This window comes from Mya arenaria, chromosome 9 (genome assembly GCF_026914265.1).
Source record: "Mya arenaria isolate MELC-2E11 chromosome 9, ASM2691426v1".
In the NCBI taxonomy this organism is placed as follows: Eukaryota; Metazoa; Mollusca; class Bivalvia; order Myida; family Myidae; genus Mya; species Mya arenaria.
In genome coordinates this window covers 63,786,259-63,802,044 of record NC_069130.1, presented here as the reverse complement: position 1 = coordinate 63,802,044, position 15,786 = coordinate 63,786,259, and the positions used below count along the sequence as shown (strand labels likewise).

General features: G+C 31.8%; 1 protein-coding gene across 4 annotated transcripts in view; it reads left to right on the top strand.

The window, feature by feature from the left end:
• Positions 1-11: 11 nt before the first annotated feature.
• The window catches only part of LOC128246968 (neprilysin-1-like), a 53,274-nt gene continuing 37,499 nt past the window's right edge, over positions 12-15,786 (top strand). The window contains exons 1-4 of one of the 4 annotated variants that reach the window (XM_052965543.1): positions 12-52; positions 951-999; positions 6,055-6,135; positions 9,798-11,967. The gene's annotated coding sequence lies outside the window, so the exon portion shown is untranslated. Of the gene's footprint in view, positions 53-253; positions 407-950; positions 1,008-6,054; positions 6,136-9,797; positions 11,968-15,786 lie in introns of all 4 variants that reach the window. The other 3 variants (XM_052965542.1, XM_052965540.1, XM_052965541.1) reach the window with 3 other exon arrangements.

Sequence of the window (15,786 nt, the reverse complement as noted above, 5' to 3'; positions counted from 1 at the left end):
AAGGGAAATCACTCTAGTGCATTTTTTCTGTGGACTATTGTAGAAAACAAAGGTGATTATAATATTGAATTTGTTAAAATACTTTTATATAAACTGACCTTATCAATTCTGCAAAGAAACAGCTTCAGATATTGTTGATTCAAACTAACTAGTTGGCGTATAAATAAAGTAACATATTTTCGAGACAACAATTTAAGGTTACACGCCACTGATTATTACTAGTTCTGATTTTTTTTACAATTTTATGCACCAGTCAATTGTAACCACGGCCCACTCATGTCCGGGGAATAGCGGCGACTTTGACTTTCGGTCCAGCCAACACCGGGTCAAATTCCCGGCCTGCAGGGACGAACTGATGGTAAAATCCCTGCCAAATGCCCCCCCCCCCGCACCCCAGGGACCCGAGGTAAGGCCATTTCCCCGCTATATTTTTTGCGCAAAGACAAAACCACCGCATTCACCCGGCACTGCGGGGCCACCTAAAAGGTAAAAACACAGCCCATTTCCCCAGCTATCCCAGGTATACCCCCAGACCTTGGGGGGCGGGGGCATATTTACAATTGACTGGTGCATTACTGGTTAGACTTTTACAATGTTTTCACCCAAAAGTTGGAAAGTGCGTATTTAGGGGACTAACGACTTAGTCTGATATATTTTCAAAGTATTTATAATTCCTGGAAAACCTCCCAACTTCCAAGTTTTTGAACCTCAGCCCAGGGGTTTTGAAAAAAAATATCCTGCTCTGGGCCTGAGAGTAGGATTACATTTGTAAATGGCCCCAATCTGTTCAAAGGGTTGGCATTTAGGCAATACATTGTGGTGTTTGTCTGAACCTCCCATTTTTCATAATAACGAATTGAAAATGCTCGTTTCCCAATCGTAAAGTTCTGTATTTTATAATTTTGGTACAAAATGTTATAAAAGATTTGTCTTTTTGGTATCCATTTCAGAATCAGATCAATAATTGAAGAATGCTGGTGTCCAGGGACCTCAAACTTGGTAGGCAGGTTGGTTATGACCAGTTAATGAACCCTATTGATTTTGAGGTGCAGGGGCTAAGGTTGTGGTGACCTTGTCCTAACAATCCATTTCCAATCATTAAATGGAGAACGCTGGGGACAAGTGAACTCATACTTGTTAGGCGGGTTGGTGATGACCAGTAGATGAACACACTTCACTAGCCCACCACTCTAAAATCATCCAAGTTTACTTTGTATTTTAATATAGTAGAAAAAAGTTATAAAATATACCGGTATTGCCAAATGATGGACCCATTAAAACACTTGGCATAATCCAAATAACTTTCAGTTCTGAGGGAGGAGAGCAAATCAAAAGTTTCGCCCCTAAGTCACCCTCTTTTGTCAAATCCTGGCCTATCCCTGCTATTGCTATTGAGGTCAATGGGTCAAAGTTCTAGGACCTCTTGACCCTGACCAAGTTTACTTTTTAGTATAATACAGGAGAAAAAAAGTAATAAAATACAGCCAAACCTTATGCAAAAACATAAAATAAATTTCCTTTTGAGGTCAGTTGTTCAAAGTTCAAGGACCTTGTGACCTTGAGCTGAAAACTTTCCAATTGAAAATTGAAAAATGCTTGGGCCCACTGACTTGTTAGACAGGTTTGTCATCACCAGCAGAACTGATGAACATCATTGACTTTGAGATAAGTGGGTCAAAGGTCAAGGTTGTGGTGACTTAGAGCTGAAAATTAGTTTCTAATATTATAACTGAAGAACACTTTGTCCCAGGGTCCTCAAACTTTGTAGGCAAGTTGGTCATGACCTTTAGATGGGTAAAGTTTAAGGTCAATAGCTGATGAACACTTGGGCCTATTAATCTCATACTAGGCAGGCAGTTGGAACAATACCAGCAGATGTTCCTTATTGATAATGGATACTAGGATTTCAATATGGTTAACATAATAAAGCGATTTCCCTACATCACTCAGCTAAAAGATATCTAGTGCTAATAAATTATCTAACTAGAAAATTGATGCATAATTCTTTCCCAGTACATGCAATGTTATAATATGCTATATCTTCATTTATTCAGCTATGTTCTAGGTTACTAAGATTCAATTTGATATGAATAAAACTTTGCATGACCTAAAATGTGAATATTTCTGAAAGTTATGCCGAAAATATTCACTTTATAGCTGTGGAACTATGAAGTGTACAGCTTATAAGTGTGATAAAAACGTCTCCAGTAGCTGAGCTGGCACCTGAGTGAAGACTAAGGGAGGAGATTATTTAAAATAATTGCTTTCCAAAGTCCATACAATTTGAACAGTTCCATCTAGATGAGTTTTAATGCTTTATATAATCTGAAAGGTGAAGGTGTTGGTTCAAGAAAATTTAAAGTAAAAAATAAACAACATTACATGGGTTTATCCTTTTTTATTTGCTAAGAAGAGCTCTCTAATTCAATTGGTGAGAGCAAGAATCGAATTGAATTGACAGCAACAAATATTTAGCAACCTCTTCAAATCAATTAGGGGACTCTAATTATTTGAAGAGCTCTAATCAATTGTTTCATTTTATGTAGATTTGGCATTCCATATCATTTTCAATTTGAACAGATATGGAGTGCTATAAGACAACAACACACATTGCGCTACAGACCAAGTCGGTTGTGCAACGTGCCCGGATTGACGATATTGTTTGTAAACATTATCTCCAAGGCAAATGAGTCCTTCAATCACTTCAATATATCATTAAGAGATTGAATAACTCTCTATGGAATTAATTTGGTCACTCTGCATACCAACTCTAGTCATCAAATCAACCATCATGGCCATTTTTACTTACTTATTGTTAATTAAAACCCCTCTTACGAGTCTCTCAAGGTTGGTTTATTGTCCCTGTGTGAATTGTAAGGGGCTTTTCAATTTACACATGAGAATTCCTGTTTGGTACTCGCAGTAATTAAAGTTGAACTGTGATTTGTTTATCTGTTTTATAGTATTTAATGTTCTATTGTTTCCGGTGTAAGGGACAGCCTGGTTTCACTATGTATGGAAATAATAACAACACCTGTTTGAATTGAAATAAGGGCATTTATTCTAGAATTACGTTTTTAAGTTTTATTTCCATATCTGGGTAGCTAATAAACTGCCTCAAGGAAGGACAGCCAAATAATAACATTTTTGGAAGATAGAATGTTTTCTTTATTATCATATTTAAAAATGAGTTGTTACTCTGGTAGCTATCCTTATTTTGTGGCCTGGATAATGTTCAATTTGAAGCACCCAACTAAGCCATTTTCTGAAAAAAATAATTGTGCTCATGCAACAAAACATTATGTTTTTGTTATGTAAAACAAATTGGTTGTCTCCAAGTGCATGCCCTTAATTGCGGCAAGGTTATGCACACTGATATCGATAGCAGCTCATTTAATTACCATTACACTGATTGGAATGCACCGACATAATGACTGAGCTAATTGCTGTCATAAGACATTACCTTCTCGCCATGCCTTTTATGTGTTTTGTCAATGTAATTAAAATTAAATGATGACCCATTTCTAGATAATACAGTATTTGTTTATTGTCAGATACCATAAATTGCATATAACATATAAACATAAGCTATGTCTAGCTTTTTACCAACAAAAACAATTAACAACAAGATTCATCTATTATAGAAATAATTAAGCATGTGTAACTAGACAAATGTTATCTTAACGAAAATTATAAAATAATTAAACTATAATGACAGAGAATGATGAGATCATAACAAAGACTAAAATTGGCCGATTAATATTGTAGAATAACTGCAGATACGTCAAAGGCGAATAAAGAACATTCAAAAGTAATAAAATATTTTAAATTGCTCATATATATACAATAAGACAAAGAACAACTAAGCACATTTATATGAAACAATGCGAATACATTTTCATACACACCGGTAAAACTAAGCTACCTTTGCTAATCTTAATCTAAAATATAGTTGAGATGGAGGACAGAAAAAAAAACGAATTTAGAAAAATGCACTAAATGGGCTGGTTTAAGAAATAATGTCATGACCACAATCCGATCGTATATGAACTAATTATATCAACAGATTAAGGGTACATAAAAGCAGTAATAATACAAACTGCTTTCTAAATTATATATGGCAATGAGGCAAAAACACATACATGCATCTAACTATTAGCTCTTTTCTAAACAAGTGATACACATATCTAATGCAGTTCATTAAAGCAGGCAACAACAATCATCAAACTATGGACAAGAGGAACAATAGCACCTCTCTCTGTCTCCGGAGTTGATTAAACTTTTAAAATGCTGATCTTAAATATGAGGGGAATAAATTTCAAAAAGTTAGTGCACTGGAACGGAATGAGTTGCTGCCATAACTTCTAAGTTGTTCTTACCTTTGCTACGACAGCAATATTCTTGTATCTGAAATTAAAAAAATGTTGTTCATACAAAGTTTTACTATATCATTCTAATACTTAGGCTCTTGTGTATGTATTGTTTTCTGTGTCTCTAATGCTTTTTTTAACCTTCCTTATTTATTACTTTATAATTAAAATTATTTCATACTTGATATATATCTGGAAACATGAAAACAACTGACTTGCCAGTTTCTAAGGTCAAAGAGCTCACTTTAGTATCAAAGGTCAGAGACCTATTTAATTATCAAAGGTGAGAGAGCCCATTTTAGTGTTAAAGGTCAGATTTCCACTTTAGTGTCAAAGGTCAGAGACTTATTTAACTATCAAAGGTCAGAGAGCCCTTTTTAGTGTCAAAAGTCAGAAGCCCATTTTTAGCTTCATTGTTGGTGAAAAGAGTAAATGAAGTGTACAGAAAATAAGCATTGGGGAGATCATGCATTGCCTTTTTGGTGTCCTAAGGCTCATATCTCAAGCTTTACTGATTGTTTACTGATGCCTTTCAACTGAAAAAACCCAGCAAGAGATGAAAATGAGAAAAAGATATGCATAATATTTCCAGGTCTCTTCCTGTATTATCCGGTCTCCTTATTCCCCGGTTTCTTGATATTGAAATAACTTATGCCTTCAGGCCGATGTCTGGTTAACAAAATTGTTATTCGCTTCTAATGTGTTACAAACTGGAATTAAATATTTAAAGATTAAAGTCTTAATTTATGCAAATTGTGAAGAAATTTTTATTTTATGTTTTTATCTTTGCCTTAAATTATTGTTTGTTTTTATTAATATTAAATATGAAATAAATGGTGAAATCATTGGCTCATACATGCCATATTTTCTGGAGACCATTCAGGGGGATTTGTTCAGAAAGGCTGAAATTTAGGCGTGTTTTGGTAGTATTCAGGGGGATTTTTTAGCAGGTTTAAGTTGGCAAAATTTCAAAGTATTTTTAGACGCAAGTATGAAAAAATGTATTCACATAATTTTGCAATGAAAACCTCTAACTTTTTCATTATACAGAATTATTTTATGTCATGATTTATCATATTCTTATGATACACTGTCATGTCATACTGTAATACTGTAAATTAAATCTACCTTCCTCCAGTCTTTTAAAAAATTCTGCTTAATACTTTCAGCTATGATGACGTTCAGACACTAAGAAAATGGAATGAATATTATTAATTTCTTCCTTTTCCAAAATAGTAATATTTCTTTGCCTTTGATCATTACTTCAAATTAATTAATCACTTGTTGTTAAGGTTTCCTTTAGCATTTATCAAACCTTTTTTTGGGATATGGCATGTATGTTGGCTTTCGATATGATGTTGTTTTGTTTTCTTAACAACATTAATCAACTGTAATCCTTTCACCACAACCCCTAGTATTCATACCTCAATCACGACTGATAGCTACAATATAATTTTGAAGACATTTAAGACCAGATGAGACAAGGACCATGAAATTGTATTGCCTGGTAAAATGTCTTCTGGGCTTGCTCAATATTTGGACTCTTTAGCACTTGGCTTGCTAAAAAAAATTGTGTCAAGAATTCAGGCTTGTTTCTTCAAAAGTCTAAATTCGGGTATACCCAATAGATTTCGCTGTACTGGTGGCCTGCAATGATCAAATTATTCATAACTCATTTGTACAGACTGACTCCACCCTGAAGGGAAGACCGCTATGTCTGTGAAGGGTATTAGCCAGCAGACCTTTTAATTGGAAGAAATCACAGGTTCAACCTTTCTTAATTTACTTGAAGAATTTGTAATGTAATTTTGTGGCTTGAATTTTATCGCTCTTGATACTTGATTTCTCTTGGGAAATAAATCTAATTTGATGTTTCACATTTATATACAATTAGGTGGAGTTACGGAGATGTTGTTTTCAATAAATGGGATTTATATAGTTAATCTTGAATTTTTTGCCAATTCCTTGAACAAAGTCTTTGAATTATTTCCTTAGTTAGCGTTTGTTTAAAATGTCTTATGGCAAAATAGGTTGTTAATTAATAATATGTGTTTTGTTTGAGCTAAATACATTTTGAAGAACAATTTTGTTGGTACAAGGAAGCATATCTTATCCCATTTATTTGGCCTGCTTTTGATAAATGGTTCCTTAAATATTTGCAGTTAAACTATTACAAAAAAAGCCATGATTTAAGTAATGGTTAAATATTGTTAGTGACTACTGTGAAATCATTTATATTCGTTTGCATGAAATTTCGTGGTTTGCCAAAAAATTACAATTTCGTGGGTACTTGAATTCGTGGTTTTTCATTTTTGAAAAAAAATAATTCGAAACTGACACTCGTTAAAGTGGTTTGGCATGCCAATTAGTGCATATACCCATGTCAATTATCGATTTAATTCCTAATTAAGATCATAGAAGAAGATGTACCCTGATTATAAATACAGATAGGCGGAGCCATTGAATGCCAATTAAGAATTTTGCAAACTGTGAAAACACAGAGAAGGTCCGTATATTTGAGTAAACAATCCCAAATAAAAGCTGATGTTTACAAATTCAATCACTTTTGAATATCATCTCATTTCAATTATTAATCACACGTTTTTGTTTAATAAGTATATTAAACGCGTTGTTTTGTACATTCATCACCCACATCTTGTAAACCTGGAGCTTTTCATGAACAGCACACGTTTAGGCACATGCTTCTGTCATTTGGTTCATAAAAACACATTTAAATGATTTGGTTTATTATTTGTTAAAGACAGATATAAATTATTTTCAAAACATTGATAGTAAGATATACAGTGAGACGGATATGTACGCAGTTTACTGCGGCCTCTGTAACGAATAAACTATACTATGTACATAAAATGGCAATTGAAAATGTGAATAAAGGGTCAATATTTCGTGGGATCTTGAATTCGTGGATCTGACCCAACCCACGAAAACCACGAACATTGATTTCAATGATTTCACAGTATACTTAAAAAAATAAATGGTTTGATGCGCTGCTGTCCTATGCCAATTATTTTGTGTAGGTACTCACAAAAAATATTTTGGTGTTTTAGTGGTCTCCATTATATTATGTAAACTACCCACTAATTGGGCCAGCCTCTGTTTTTATCTATTGCTTCACCTGTTTGAATCAATAACTGCTGACGGCTGATTTACTCAAATAAATGTATTGGAAAACTAAAATACTGCCTTCTCATTAGACAAAATATAATAATGTTGACCTCTTACAAGACTGGGTGTTCTTGTGAAAGTGAAAAATTGGCATAAAACAAAGAATTAAATCACTGTTTGCAATCACCCTTCACAGTGCTGAATGAATGAAAAGAAATACAATTACTATTGGCAATGATAAGAAAAAGTTGGTTAATAGATTTTAAATTTACTTTTTCGAAACAGAATCATTTGTCAGATGATAATATTGTGAACATATTGATAGCCAGTGTTATGTTTGATAATAAACATATTACCCTGACAGTTTCGATTTTTTTGAAGAAATGGATTGTTTTCTTATCATGCCAACCGATTTCTTAATAAACTACTGATGTTCTGTTGCAGGTCATCCCAGTTTCCAGTAACCCATATCTAAAATTAAACTGCTGGTGCTTCTTTGAGGTCATCCAAACTCTGTTGTATGCTTCAGATTACATTGAACTAGGCTGTTATTCATAAAGCATCTAAAGTCATTTCCTAAAACTAAATCATTCTTAAGCTCACTATTAAAATATCATATGATATAATATAAACAACATTAAAGCTGCACTCGCACAGATTAACCGTCTTTCCAACTTTTTTATTTTTTGTCTTGGAATTAGCATTTTTTGCGTAATTATCTATCTGCTAACAAGTGATGAAAGACTGCTGACAAAATATTAGATCGCAGATGTTCATATTTCCATTCCAAATTTAATGTTTTATGGCTTAAACCGTTACTAACGGGTTAAGAAAAATGCATAAAACATCAATTTTGGGATGGAAATATGAAAAGCTGCGATCTGATCTTTTGTCAGCAGTCTTTTATCACTGGTTTGCAGATATTTATGCAAAAATTTGCTCGTTCCAAGACAAAAAATAAAAAAAATTGTCAAAATGTTCAGTCTGTGAGAGTGCAGCTTTAAAATATCTGAAATACTTTATTTTTATTAATTTGAAAATGCATACTTGTATGTTGAAAGCACTCTAACTTCTCTTATAGTTCGACTATCATAAACATAAGGAAATTGAGTGTTAAAAAATTACTTTTATGAATACTGACCCTGGAAAAAACGATGTGATTTTCGTTTCATAATTTAGCAAGCAATTAAGCCACTCAGTTGGCATAGGTTGGCTGTGATGTTATGAGTTGCTGAACTCCGTATGATAGCTCCAAACATAATTGCACACACTACCCAAGAAATCAAAAATATATGCAACAAGCGCAAATCACAAGTTATGTACAAAAGTATATTTTTAATCAAAAAGGTTTTGTGTAGTAACTGTTTTGGATCAAAGATTTCAAGCTAATTGTGCATAAGTCGTATGCATTAATTAGTGATGTTCCCATGATTGATTATAATAAAAAAATTGATTGGTTGGGCATGAAATCGGCGACAATTAATCTGTTGTATTTGGTTATATATCGATCATCAAAAAAAGATAAAAAAAATATTAGTAAGTGTTCAGATGTTATCTTTGACAAAATGACTGATGAAAGCCACAATGAGCATGAAAATGAACTATTTTTTATACAACAACACTTCATAACTTCAATCATAGACATAACATATATAATTTTTATGCATATGATGATTAAGAGTTCAATACTGAATATGAAATAAAACTACAATTCAGGTACTATCTAGTATTTTAAAAAAAAGATTTTACTAGTGATAATCGGTTACTTGAGTGGAACCGATTATGGATAGTAAATTAGGAACCAATTCTCAACACTAGCGTTAATTGAAATATCATAATTTATCTGCATGCTACTTTTTGCTGTTTTGATGCGAGAGTTAATGCATAAATAAAGACAAAGAAAATGCCTTCAAATGTGGTACAAGATATAAATAGATACCTGAATATTTATTATTCACATAGTTATAAAGAAAACCACCGGATAACCCCGCCTGTGGGCTTATTGTTTTTCATTTGCTGCTCTGATCTGAGCAGACCATATTTTGCCAAAGACAATATTATTGGAAATCCCCCTTATTTATAGTGCCATTCCTTTATAGGAAAATGGGCACATCAGTAACCCCTAGTTAGTGCCCTTGTTATTAAAATTTAGCATTAAAAGGCTCATATCTAAGGCTATAGATAGAGGAGTATTTATTTAATCAACTTTATTTTCCAAATCCAAAGACCCCAAATGAAATTGTGCACAATTTGATATAAAGCTGGAAAATTGTCTTTTATCTGTATTTTCTGTATTTTCAGGAAACAACAAACATAACCAACCATAACAGAACAACTGCCAAACAAACAACTAAAGAATGGAGACACAACAGATTTTGAAACTGGTTTACTAGTGTGGGATCTGAGAATGTCACCTTGAAGGAGTGAATCTGAAATAAATGTCACCGCTGAAACACTGCAGATGACACATGATACAATTACATAAAAAATAGTTTGAAAAAAATGGATGTAGTTTACAGACCTGAATGTTGGTGACACAAAAGACAAGGCATTGAAACAAAATCTACATATTATTTCAAGAAAAATATTTCAACACATTTTTTGGAAGAAATATTTCTGGTATTTTGAAGATGTCTAGCAAGCAGATGTCTGTAATTGTTGTCAAATTGGGCCAAAAGAAAAATAATATTTCGATAATAATGGAACAAGATATGGACAAGGGACAAGAAAATTAGTGGCAAGTAGATTTGAAATAATGGAAAAATGATGTCAAAAATGAGGAAACTGCAACAACAGCAGAACAACTACAAGGAAGCAAACATGAAGACTTGACAGTTCAAAAATGAAGTGAATAACCTCAGTACAGCGTTCAAACTAACACAAGCCATCACTGGGAAAATGTTTTGCCCAACATCTGAAATGATCATAGAAAATAAGAATTATGACAGTAGAAGTAAAAGTATTTGGGCTTGTTGATCCAAAAATTATAATTATTCTGATGACTGTCCACATGTCTACATGATCAAGCATTGAATTATGACATAGAGCTGCTGCCCTGTTTGCAAAAAGTGTACCCAATTAGGCAGAAGTTTTTAAGATGTCTTACATTTATTTTTAAACTTTGAAAGTACACTGAACTTGTACTTGATGAGAAACGATCAAAACCAATTTCCAGTTAATTTGAATCATAGTTTGTATGTGGTGACAAGTTGAATGACTCCAAAAATTCTGGGATAAATTATAACATTTTATACATATTAAGTTCTAAAATAGTATTAGATTCACATATTTAAGCTATCGATCAACTAGCTGTTCCATTCTGGAACAATTCAAAGACCTCATGACATTGATATGTAAAATGTGTAGATTGTAAATATTTTATAAAAACATCCTATTTAATTAAGACATTTCATATCAGACATACCACAACAGACATTTTATATCAGATATTCCATATCAAACATATCATATAAGATATTCTGAATATCAGACATTCCATAATGAGACATTCCATATGAGACAATCCATATAAGACATTCCATATGGGACCATATCAGACAATCCATATAAGACATTCCATGGGACAATTCCTTGGAAGAGAATCTCAGTTTGACCTCTACCTCAAGTATTTGAGTGTGACTTATTTATTTCATTTTGCACTGTATATATGTTTACACATATATTGAGCCATTCCACTCCCAATTGTAATGAGCCTGTGGAAGAAAGTCAGAACTTTGATATCTTCAGACCCATTCAATACTTTGTAAGACCACTGGGACCATGTTTGGCAAACTTTCTCGATCAATGAAAAATGTTTTAAGAAGATATCCACTTTACTCATATGATTTGAACTTTATTTGTTATTCATGTAATACCTAAATGAAAAGATATGAACAGTTTTTTTACATTTCCGTGTTCCAAAAACGTTAACAGACCATTGCATTTCCAAGGAGAAAAGAAGAAATGAACAGATTCATGGCAATGCTGTATAATTTTGGATATTTCTTTATTGAAGAGATTCAGGCCAATCCTCCCATACATGAATGAAGCAAACAAATCCAACCAAATAATCTCCATATATTGAATGGAAAAATATGCTGTTGATCCCGGCCATCGATCTTGTAACAGTTTCAGTGCAATTCAGAAATTATTCTTGGAACTCAAAAGAAGTCGTTCATTGAGATGGTGGGGAGACTTCCTTGAATGATTTCCATTACAAAAGAAGACTTTCAAGAAGCAAACTACTGGTCATTTTCAAGAAAGTGCTGCTTTATTATTGGAAGATATTATACATTAAACTATCAGATTAATAAACATTCAAAGAGTGACCCTCTAGAAAAATAGGGAAGCAACATCTATTAAAATGTTTTCAGAGAAGTTATAAAAGCATGAATTAAGTTGGTTTGATGACGTCAGAAAAGTACAACTATAGAAGTGTTGTGCTGACTCAGCAGTCACCACTATTTCGAAGGTGTGTATTTCTTGCATATATCATTATAACATAACATATATATGATGTTTTTTGTATTTTACCTACATTGCTACAGTTAGCTTAATTACTGTTGTCGTAATTATGTGTACTGAAATATACTTATTATTTGCGATAGGCTGATTTGCAAAGGAAAAATAAATGATATATGCAAAATAATTTTGAGATTAGTAGTGGTGCAGTGGTATAAGTTTTCTGCTTAATTCCACATGGCTATATGCCACTTTTTAGAAAATATTTTGATATTGATACTATTGGAATCGTCTTGAAAAGACCTATCTCAGGGAGTATATACTTTCTATGTGGAAGTATTATTAAAAGGGTTCTGTAAATATTATAAACAAATGGTAAATTAGCTATCCACAAAGCCCCATGTCCTATAAGGAGTGTACTTATGAAAATTTCAACTTGTGGCCATGTAGAAATAAGTGAACTGGTCACCATAGATTAGCGTTTGATCCCCACCAGGGAAACCAGTACTTGTTTTTAGCCAGCTGGAAACATTACTGCAATGATATCAGCTTATGCACCAGTCAATGGTATTCACGCCCCCCCCCCCCCCCCCCGGCGAATGCCGGGGAAATGGGCCGAGTTTTTACCTTCCAGGTGGCCCCGCAGTGCCGGGTGAATGCGGTGGTTTTTTCTTTGCGCCAAAAATAGCAGGGAATGGTCCTTACCTAGGGTCCCTGGGGTGCAAGGGCATTTAGCGGGGAACCAGCAGTTCGTCCCTGCAGGGTTGGGATTTAACCCAAGCTTGGCTGGACTGAAAGTCAAAGTCCCCGCTATTCCCCGGACCTGGGTGCCGTGGTTACAATTGACTGGTGCATTACAAGCTTAATAAATTAGATTGTTAAAAAAAATGCAAATAAGTAATTGAATGCTGAATGATGATTGATTACTAAAATAAATTTTGTGAAATTTCTTTCAATTCAAGATAAATTTTGCTGCAGATCATTTGTTTGATTATCAAAAGCTATTAAAACTGGGGTATGTTAAATGTAAGTGATGAAGCAGATAACATGATTCTCTGAAATTCAATTAAGCTTCCCCAGAAATGGTTGTATGTTTATAAATTATTAACAAGAGGAACCGCCTGCAAATTGCTTATCTGTCCATGTTTATTGTACTGTTCACTTAAATATAAACACTGAATTTGTTGAAATTCCTTTTCTCAATTTAACTGTTTGGCCACACAACATTGATTTTTTGTTTTGTGGATTAACCAGACGCCTTCTTTAGAAAATGCCAAAAAACCAAGAAAAGGCATTTTGCAAATACTCCTTTTTTCATGAAAAAATATTTGTTATAGTGTCAAAAAACAAACTTACGGGAGTCATGTATCTTGCATCAAACAATGCGAACCAACTGTCTATCAACTTCTGAAATACTTCTTTTATAAAATGATTACTTAAACTTCTGCAAATATAGTTCTTGTATGAAATGATCATTACTTACACTTCTGCAAATATACATTTGTATAGGATAATAACTGAGTTCTGCAAATATACATTTGTATAGAATAATAACTTAGTTCTACAAATATACATTTGTATAGAATAATAACTTAGTTCTACAAATATACATTTGTATAGGATAATAACTTAGTTCTACAAATATACATTTGTATAGGATAATAACTTAGTTCTACAAATATACATTTGTATAGGATAATAACTTAGTTCTACAAATATACATTTGTATAGAATAATAACTTAGTTCTACAAATATACATTTGTATAGGATAATAACTTAGTTCTACAAATATACATTTGTATAGGATAATAACTTAGTTCTACAAATATACATTTGTATAGGATAATAACTTAGTTCTACAAATATACATTTGTATAGGATAATAACTTAGTTCTACAAATATACATTTGTATAGGATAATAACTTAGTTCTACAAATATACATTTGTATAGGATAATAACTTAGTTCTACAAATATACATTTGTATAGGATAATAACTTAGTTCTACAAATATACATTTGTATAGGATAATAACTTAGTTCTACAAATATACATTTGTATAGGATAATAACTTAGTTCTACAAATATACATTTGTATAGGATAATAACTTAGTTCTACAAATATACATTTGTATAGGATAATAACTTAGTTCTACAAATATACATTTGTATAGGATAATAACTTAGTTCTACAAATATACATTTGTATAGGATAATAACTTAGTTCTACAAATATACATTTGTATAGGATAATAACTTAGTTCTACAAATATACATTTGTATAGGATAATAACTTAGTTCTACAAATAAACATTTGTATAGGATAATAACTTCCACTTCTACAAATATACATTTGTATAGGATAATAACTTAGTTCTACAAATATACATTTGTATAGAATAATAACTTAGTTCTACAAATATACATTTGTATAAAATAATAACTTAGTTCTACAAATATACATTTGTATAAAATAATAACTTAGTTCTACAAATATACATTTGTATAGGATAATAACTTCCACTTCTACAAATATACATTTGTATAGAATAATAACTTAGTTCTACAAATATACATTTGTATAGGATAATAACTTCCACTTCTACAAATATACATTTGTATAGGATAATAACTTCCACTTCTACAAATATACATTTGTATAGAATAATAACTTAGTTCTACAAATATACATTTGTATAGGATAATAACTTACACTTCTGCAAATATACATTTGTATGGAAAACTCACTTACACTTTTACAAATATATATATATATACATTTGTATAGAATATAATTACTTAAACTTCTGCAAATATACATTTGTATAAAATGACAACTTACACTTCTGCAAATATACTTTTTGTGTTAAATTATTACATACACTTCTGCAAAACTTCTTCTATAGAATAATTACTTAAACTTCTGCAAATATACATTTGTATAAAATTATAACTTACACTACTTAAAACTTTTTGTATATATAATAATTACACTTCTGCAAAACTTTTTCTATAGAATAATTACTTAAACTTATGCAAATATATATTTGTATAAAATGATAACTTACACTTCTGCAAATATACTTCTTGTATGAAATGATTACCTATACTTCTGCAAATATGCATTTATATAAAATAATAACTTACACTTCTGCAAATATACATATGTATAAAAAAATACTTACACTTCTGCTTATTTTTTGTGTATGAAATAATTACTTACACTTCTGTAAATATACTTTTTGTATAAAATGTTTTTTTACAATTCTTCTTAATATACATTTGTATAAAATAATTTCTTACACTTCTGCAAATATACTTCTTGTATGAAATGATTACCTATACTTCTGCAAATATGCATTTGTATTAAATGATAACTTACACTTCTGCAAATATACTTCTAGTATGGAATGATAACTCCTGCAAATTTACATTTGTATAGAATAATTACTTACACTTTTGCAAAACTTCTTCTATTGAATGATAAATAACAATTCTGCACAACTTTTTGTATACAAATGATTTCCTATACTTCTGCAAAATATACTTCTTGTATAAAGTGAGCACTTACACTTTTGCAAGACTTCTTGTATAAATTGATAACTTACATTTCTGCAAATATACTTATATAATTTATACTTGTAACAAATGTTTACTAACAATTTTGCAATACTTCTGGTATACAATGATTACTTTAGAAGAAAGAAAAGACATATAGTTGTTCAGAAATATTATTTTTAATATAATTGATTATGTCGGCAAAAGTGGTTTATTTCGCTCGCTCCCAGGAAAAATTGTGTTTCATGTTTATTTTTTTAATGTGTAGCA